Below are 7470 nucleotides of genomic sequence, written 5' to 3'. Positions count from 1 at the left end.
AGCCGGGAAGTGTGCTCTATTAAGGCAGTTGTTAAAGATTATGGCGTAGTTATAGATGAATCGTGGGGGTAGGTGTTTTAAAATGATGTTCGGGATATTGTCAAAGCTTGATGATTTTTGGTTGTTCAGTTTTTTAAGAATGATGCTGAGTTCGTACGTGGAGGTGAAGAAGTCTGTCGGAGTTTCGTCTGAGTTTGGGTTGTCTGCTTTGTTTGTGTCAGAGAAGGTGCATACTGTTGAGTCGTTTGGTCTGTCCTCGTTTATTTCTGCTTTTAGAGTGTTTATTTTTTGCGTGATTATGTCTGTCAGCTCGGGTTTACCCATGCTGTTGTTCTGTGTGTGTGCGCTCTCGAAGTGCGCCAGTAATACATTCAGTTTGTCGTTTATGTCCGTGATTAGTAGGTTGCCTGAGTCGTCTGTTTGTGTGTTTATGCTGTCTATGTTTGCGTTTGCTATCAAATTTGTGTTGTTGTTGTGTATTTTTAGCGTGTTAATGGTGTTGTGTTCTTTTGCTCGGAATATTTTGTTTATTGACGGGAATAAGTCTTTAGTGTTGTGTGTAGAGATGTTTTCTATTTTCTTTCTCCAGTAATCACTTACTGATCGTTGGAAGGCTTTTTTTATTTCTTTTTTAATTATTTCTAGTGTGTATTTGTCTAGTGCTATTGGTGTGTCGTTCGCTGTGGTGTAGTTGGTGATTGCTGTTATTCTGTTTAATCTGGTTATTAGTGTGCTTTTTAGTTTTTTTAATTTTTTTATGTTCGGTGTGATGTATCTGTCTGTCGAGTTGTAGTCGTTTGAGATGCGCGGTATTGTGTTGTCTATGGCGGAGATGATGCTTGTGTTAAGTTTTTCTATGTAATTGTCGATTTCGTCTATTGTTAAGTTTCTTGTGTTTGGAATTATTGTGTTGTCTGTGTTTAATAGATTTTCTTGAAAGTCTTGCCAGTTGGTTTTGTTGTAATTGTATTTCGTGCTATGGGTTTGTTCGTCTATTATTAGTGTGTCGCGAGCTCGCACAACGGACCCAAGTGCGAGCCAATCCGCAACAGTCCCGAGCGCGAACCAATCAGAGCACGCCGCCGCTTCGCGAACATTTCGCGAGGCGGCGCGCTCTTCGTAGTCCGCGCTTTCCCAATAAATATCGGAGCAATCATTTCGGTAGCCCTGTGGTCACTGTCATAGTCATGTGTGTTAAGTCTTCCGGGTGCAGGTAGTCTGAGGAATTTAATTCTGTTGTCTGTCAGGCAGATGTCTATAAATGATCCGCTGTTAGGGAAGGATGGTAGTAGGGTGTTAAGGAGAGTCACTTTGTACTGTATTTCGTTGTGTTGTAGCCATTTCTTTAGGGTGACGCCTCTATTGTTGTTCGATATGTTATGCCAGTCCGTGTGTTTTGCGTTTAACTCTCCTGCCAGTATATAATAGTTGTCTATTTTATGTAATTCTAATTTTTCAAAGATTGTGTTCAGGTCTGATGTGAATTCTTTTTTGTTACTGCTGGGGGCGTATGCTGCAATTAGGTACAGGTTTTTATGTCTGATTTTGATTTTAACTGCTGTTGCATAAAGCGAAGAGGAGTGGATGTTATTTAGCTGGATGGTCCTGACGTTGAAATTCCGTTTTATTAGGATTGCGGTTCCCCCACCCTGTTTCGAGTTGGGCCTGTCATTTCTTATTGTTGTGTAATTCTTAAAATTAACGCGGTGCTTATGATTTAGTTTCGTTTCGCACAGAAGGACCGCATCCGAATCGTGTGTGCGGAGGAAGTCGGTGAGTGCTGCTCTTTTTTCGTTTGAAATGAGGGAGTTTACGTTTATTTCTATTATTTTTAATTCATGAAGTGTGGTGGTGTTTGTGGTTGTTGCTGTGGCTGTGGTGTTGTGTGTTGTGTGTTGTGTTATGGGCCATTTAGGGTTCCAGGTCTAGAGCTTGTGCTATTATGTTAATTTTGTTGCTGTTGTCGTGAATTAGTGTGCGTAAGTGAGCTGTTTGTGTGTTGACTGCGGCGTCAATTATAGATTTAATTTGTTCGAGTAAGTTGTTCTGGGGTTGACTGGTGGGTGCGGTGTCTGTGTTGTGTGTTCGAACTATGTGCGCCTGGGTGGGTGGTTTTTTTGTGTTGATATTGGCTGTTACGGAGCTGAATGATAATCCAGTTTTTACAAAGTTGGACTTTATTTGTTCTTTTTTTCGCTTATTGTTTTTTGTGCATATTTTTTGGCCGCGATTGCCTCCCTCATTTCTTTAAGTTTGGGGCAGCCTCTGTATGAGGCAGGGTGCCCATGGCTTTTACAATTTGTGCAATATGGGGGTGTCTCTGATATTTCTGTGGGGGACGCAGAGGATCTTTTACACTCGCCCGGGTTGTGTGGTTGATCGCATTTGACGCAGCTGTAATCCATATTACAGTTTGATGCCGCATGTCCAATGCGCTGGCATCTTTTGCATTGGATGCGGTCCTTCTTTACTAGTTTTTCCCATTTTACGCAAGTGTGTAGAATGGTTTTTACCTGGCTCAGGTTATTTAACGCGCTGTCCGCTGACAGTTGAACTAAGAATAACGGAAGGGCTCTGCCCTCTACTATGGCTCGCTTTGTAGTGAAGCGTTTTACGGCGAGGAATGTAACCCCTGGTACGCTTTTGTTATTTAATGCTTCTAATATTTCCGCGGGTTCGAAGTTTCCTTCTATGTTTTTCAACATGACTGTGATGTTTTTGTCTGATTTTGGGGTGTATATAAAAAATTGTATCTTGTCCTGTTTTAAAATTTCACATGCTGTTTTGTGGTTGTCTAGTGTGAGTGTGTTTAGGATGTGTTTATTGTTGTTAATTCTTTTTAATGAGAAGCCGGCTATTTTTTGTTTCAGTGTGTCGATTAATAGTTTAACTGAGTTTATGTGTAGTGTGATTGGGGCGGTTTGGGGGTGCGAGAGTTTACATTGTGGGTTGTATTTACAATTGAGGGCGTGATTTGCGCGAAGCTACCTGGTTTATGAGTTGAGTGGGGTGGCCTGGGGTCTGATGTTCCTATTGTGGGCGGCTGCTGACCTGGGTACTTTGGCTGTGGTTGTGTTGTTAGGACCTGGCTGGTGCTGGTGCTGGTCCCTGCTGTCGTTGCCTTAATAGGTGTCCTGGATGCATCCGATGTTTGTGACGGTCCATTGATTTGCTTCTCTGGCGTTGGTTGTGAGTCCCTTTCCGATTTTTTTGTTGCCTTTGGGGGGTCGGTACTTGGCCAAGGTCTTTTTTGGCCGGCTACGGTTCCGTCCTTTTGTTTGTTGGGGACGTTTTTTCCAGGTATAGCCGGAAATGTTTCCTGTTCGATGTCCGGATCCAGGATTGCAAATTTATTTGTATTAGCAAACCTACTCTGGCTTCCTGCTTTGTTTTTACTACGTTCTATTTCCAATTGTTTGGACAGGTTTTCAATAGTTGCGTTTAAATTTGCAATGAGCTTTAGCAAGTCATCCAACTTGTTGCTGGAGTTCGTTGCATTCTCTTCGGTGTTCGACGGCAGTGTGGGGGTGGGCGGCTTTTTTATTTTGCCCATCTCTTGGTTTGCTAATGTTGAGTTGGGATGAATTGTTTTCCTTTTCGTGAAGTTGGGCGTGGGGTTGAGCCTCCTTGTTATTTTATTATTCTTGATTAAGTGTCTTAAGAGTCCGGATGCCTGCGGATCTTCCAGAATGCTCGCTGGGAAGCTGCATTTCGTTATTAGTGATTGTGTCGAGTCCTGGTGAACAATCTTGTTCGATTCCTGTGTGCTGCTCGCATTTGATGACGTGCTTGGGTCCGCAATCACAGTGCCCTCCACATTTGAAGGGGCTCCCGCCCTCACGTTGTCCTGGCACTCACGCTCTATTGGGAGGCTTGTATGATGTTTTAGCACTCACTGACGCGTTGCACTGTAATTTGGGTGTGACCCTATGATTCACTTGGACTTTACCCCCCTGGGGGTCACTCACTTTTGGAAACTCATTACCGCGCGGGTGCCTGAGTCGGAAGGCTGCACAAGGGCACGTCTTACCTCTTCGAGGGTTCGAGGGCGAGTGGCCGCTGTGCCAACCGGCGATGTTGTAAACGTTACGAACATTCTGGTATATACCGCACAAAATACAATCCATTTTTTCTCTTAAAACATTTTTTAGGTCAAACACTTACTTGTTTCAATGTAATAATGTTTAAAATGACTTAATATATACCTGCGATAAAACCAACAAGTGTAACTTTCCTCCTAATAGCAGAAACGGCGAAAAAATTCGGTTTTTCTTGTTTTGACAAAAAGTGCCCACAACACAAAATCTAAAAAAATTGAGGACACTGCCTGTTGTGGTACTTTATCGGGGCACTAAACAGCAAAATAGCATGTTTTCATATTTTTGAGAAATGTACATTTTTCCGATCTTTTGAGGTTTTTCATTTTTTGCGACCACAGTTTGCAAGAAAAAAATCTGAAAAAATTCTCAAAAATCTGTCTTAGGATCCAAAATATGCCACATTTTTTTCAGAATTTTAGGAAGCATCAGAGTGTGGAAAATGCGTGGAAAAGCGCGAAATCTAATTTACCCTGTAACTACCCTCACGGGCAAGATAGAGGGTTGAAATTTTGCTCGGAGGGGTTTTTCTGGGTCAGCTTTCGAATGGTTCATTAATCATTGAAAAATCTCTAAGGGCAGTTTTGACCATCTTAATCGGCTAGGCCCTTTGTTGTAGGCTTGTAATGACCTTCTCAAGTTGCAGCTCCGCACAAGGTGAAACTGCATCCGTATAGCGAGTGCAGCTGATAGCCGTGTATCATTGTGTCAGCAATTATCTTTATAAATTTGAAGATTATAAAGACTGCTAACACTCCTGCACTGAAGGATCCAAATGTAATGAATCCATGCCCTAATTTTTCGGCTGTGTTTTCCGCTATTTTGTCGAGTGTTTCTTCATTTATCATATTCATTATGGATGTTGATTCGTCTGGTAAGGTTTTACCAGTTATGCTTCGAGCCACAGAGTTTAGTATGGCTGATTATTCAGCTGGGAACATGATGTGGTTTCTCAAGTTATTGAGATCGTCTTGAGCGTAGATTCCACTGATTCTAGATTCCACTAGACTAGATTCCACTGATAGCCAAAAATGGTTCTTTAACTGGCTGTAATACTTGAGATGGTACGGCTTCTGTGGGTTTTGGTGTAATTCTGTGCCAAGTTTGATCAATTTCATACATTACTGGTAATATTTGATTACAATCTCTATGTGTTCCATGATTGGTGATGATGCGAGTCACGGGTGTTAAGAACTGTGACTTATTTCCATGCTGGACTGGCAATTCAGTGAAGCAGGTTTCAGTGTGTCGAATTTTTACATCGATTGGCACACATTTAATAATGTGTATTACTTCTCCGGCAACAAGAGCCATATGTCCTGCCTTTTTTGTTATTATTCTGGCAAATTCATCGGGTTTTACAGTTGCTAATGTCAAGGCATTAGTCAATACCTGTTTTTCCAAATTGCATTTCTGTGTCAGCATGTTTTTGTAGAGACTATTTACTTGGCTTTTTATGTGTCTTTCTATGTAGACAAACTTTGAATTTATGTTGGTAAAAATGTCGAGATTTTCTACTCGCATTTTCCGTTCCCCAATGAATGTTCTTCCATAATTGTTTCGAGAATGAACAGTTTTGGGTGTTCTGTTTGGAATAGGGTGTATCCACATATTGGCGTTTCACCCATTTTTGTTAATGCAAATGTTATTTCTCCTTGGGTTAAAGCGTATACTGCTGGGAATTCTTCTTGATTTATGCTGTCTGTAAGTCTTGATGCTAGTGCCTCATATAGGACATCATATTGTTCGAATTTACAAGTAGTTTTTGGGTAAGGCTTCCAATAAGTATACCCGTCATCGTCATCTAAACAGGTTCCACTTTGGAAAGTGCATATGGTTCCTGATTGTAACATTATCTTATTTGCTTCTAATTGTACAGGTACAGAAGCTGTTCGTAATGTTATTATTGCTGCGGCCTGTACGATGACATTATTCCAAGATCCATATGGGTCTGAAAATTGGGCTCCTTGGCATTTGCCGTCGACATTTAATTTTCCTGCACACATGAACGGTCTGGTAACCGTACCATTGACCTTTAAACTGCTGAGATAAGTGTTTCTTCCTACGGGCATTGTGTCGTACAGGTCCATTCGTCTGCACTGTTCTTCTGTTATCGATTCTAAGTATTCGCTTATCCCTTTCTGTACTGCTGATATATGAGAATGCATACCGCAATAGCTGACTGTTCTAGCTATTACGACCTTGCACTGGATGATGTCTGCGTAGCTGTAATCCGATAGTTGTAGTAGCTGAATGTATACATCTTCAGTCTTCGTAACAACTTGATCGATGTTACAGTCGTCTACGGTCTTGAGAGATAAGGTGGTCACGTTTAGGTGGTGTCCGTTACAATTTCATGCAACATTCTCTGTAAGCAAACGCGTTCGGTCTTCTAACACTAATATAAACGATTATCGCGTTATTTTATCTATTTTAGTAGATTATGTAACGTTGGCCCTTTTCACCGCGTAGTGAGACGGGAGCGGGGCCAACTCCGGGAATTTACGGGCACTGAGGCCGTGCCGTGTACGGCCGTGAATACGCGGTCCTCCCGGTACTAACGCGTTCTCGAAGATTTTCCGAAGCCGAAAAAGAGCCTTCTGCTCGGGCGCCAGCCACCGGAAGAGTGCCACGCGAAACGCGAGAGACTTTCGCCCTCGGCCGAGGCGGAGGGCGGTAGTCGAACCTTCGAGAACCGCGAGAAGAACGAGAGGCGCGAAAGGGGTCGGGGGTTCAGACACGGCAATAGCGAGGACAGCCCTCACGGCAGGGCGGATCGGGCAGACTGAAAACATCGGAAAAACAAAGTGGGCTCTACAATATTTATTGGCGTCAGATATTACAATGCCGCGGCCACGTGGCCGCACCCGAGAGCCCGCGCTCTTTATACAATATTGGTGAGAAGGTGGAGGGTTCGCAGCGCGCAGTTGTCGATCGGTAAAATAATCCCCGCGTGTGCGGTAAATTGGCACGGGAATTCACTCTCGCCGGAGCGGGAGTTTCGCGGCGCGCCGGTGGTCGGCGCGATTACGGTACGACTGTCGCGGCGCGGTTTCGGTACCGACGGATGGCAAACTCTCGGCGGAAAACTCGCAGTACGCTACGCTACGGTTCGATTGAAATAACGCGGGGAAGAACGCGACGAACGGACGATTGCAACGGCTAACGATCGCGGCTCCTCCGAGGAAGACTTCCGGATTCTACTTCGACGGGAATACGGCGGCTCGGCTCAAAGCACCGATGAGTTCGTTGCGAGCGAAATTGACGTGGCGAGAAGCGCCTCGGCACGCGAAAACGTGGGGAACGGTACGCGGTATTACCCGTCCGACGGACAGTCCGTGAGCTCGCGAGATCGCGAGGGCACGGGATCGCC

The sequence above is a fragment of the Halictus rubicundus genome, unplaced genomic scaffold, assembly GCF_050948215.1.
Source record: "Halictus rubicundus isolate RS-2024b unplaced genomic scaffold, iyHalRubi1_principal scaffold0035, whole genome shotgun sequence".
Classification (NCBI taxonomy): Eukaryota; Metazoa; Arthropoda; class Insecta; order Hymenoptera; family Halictidae; genus Halictus; species Halictus rubicundus.
This window is presented reverse-complemented; position numbering follows the sequence as displayed.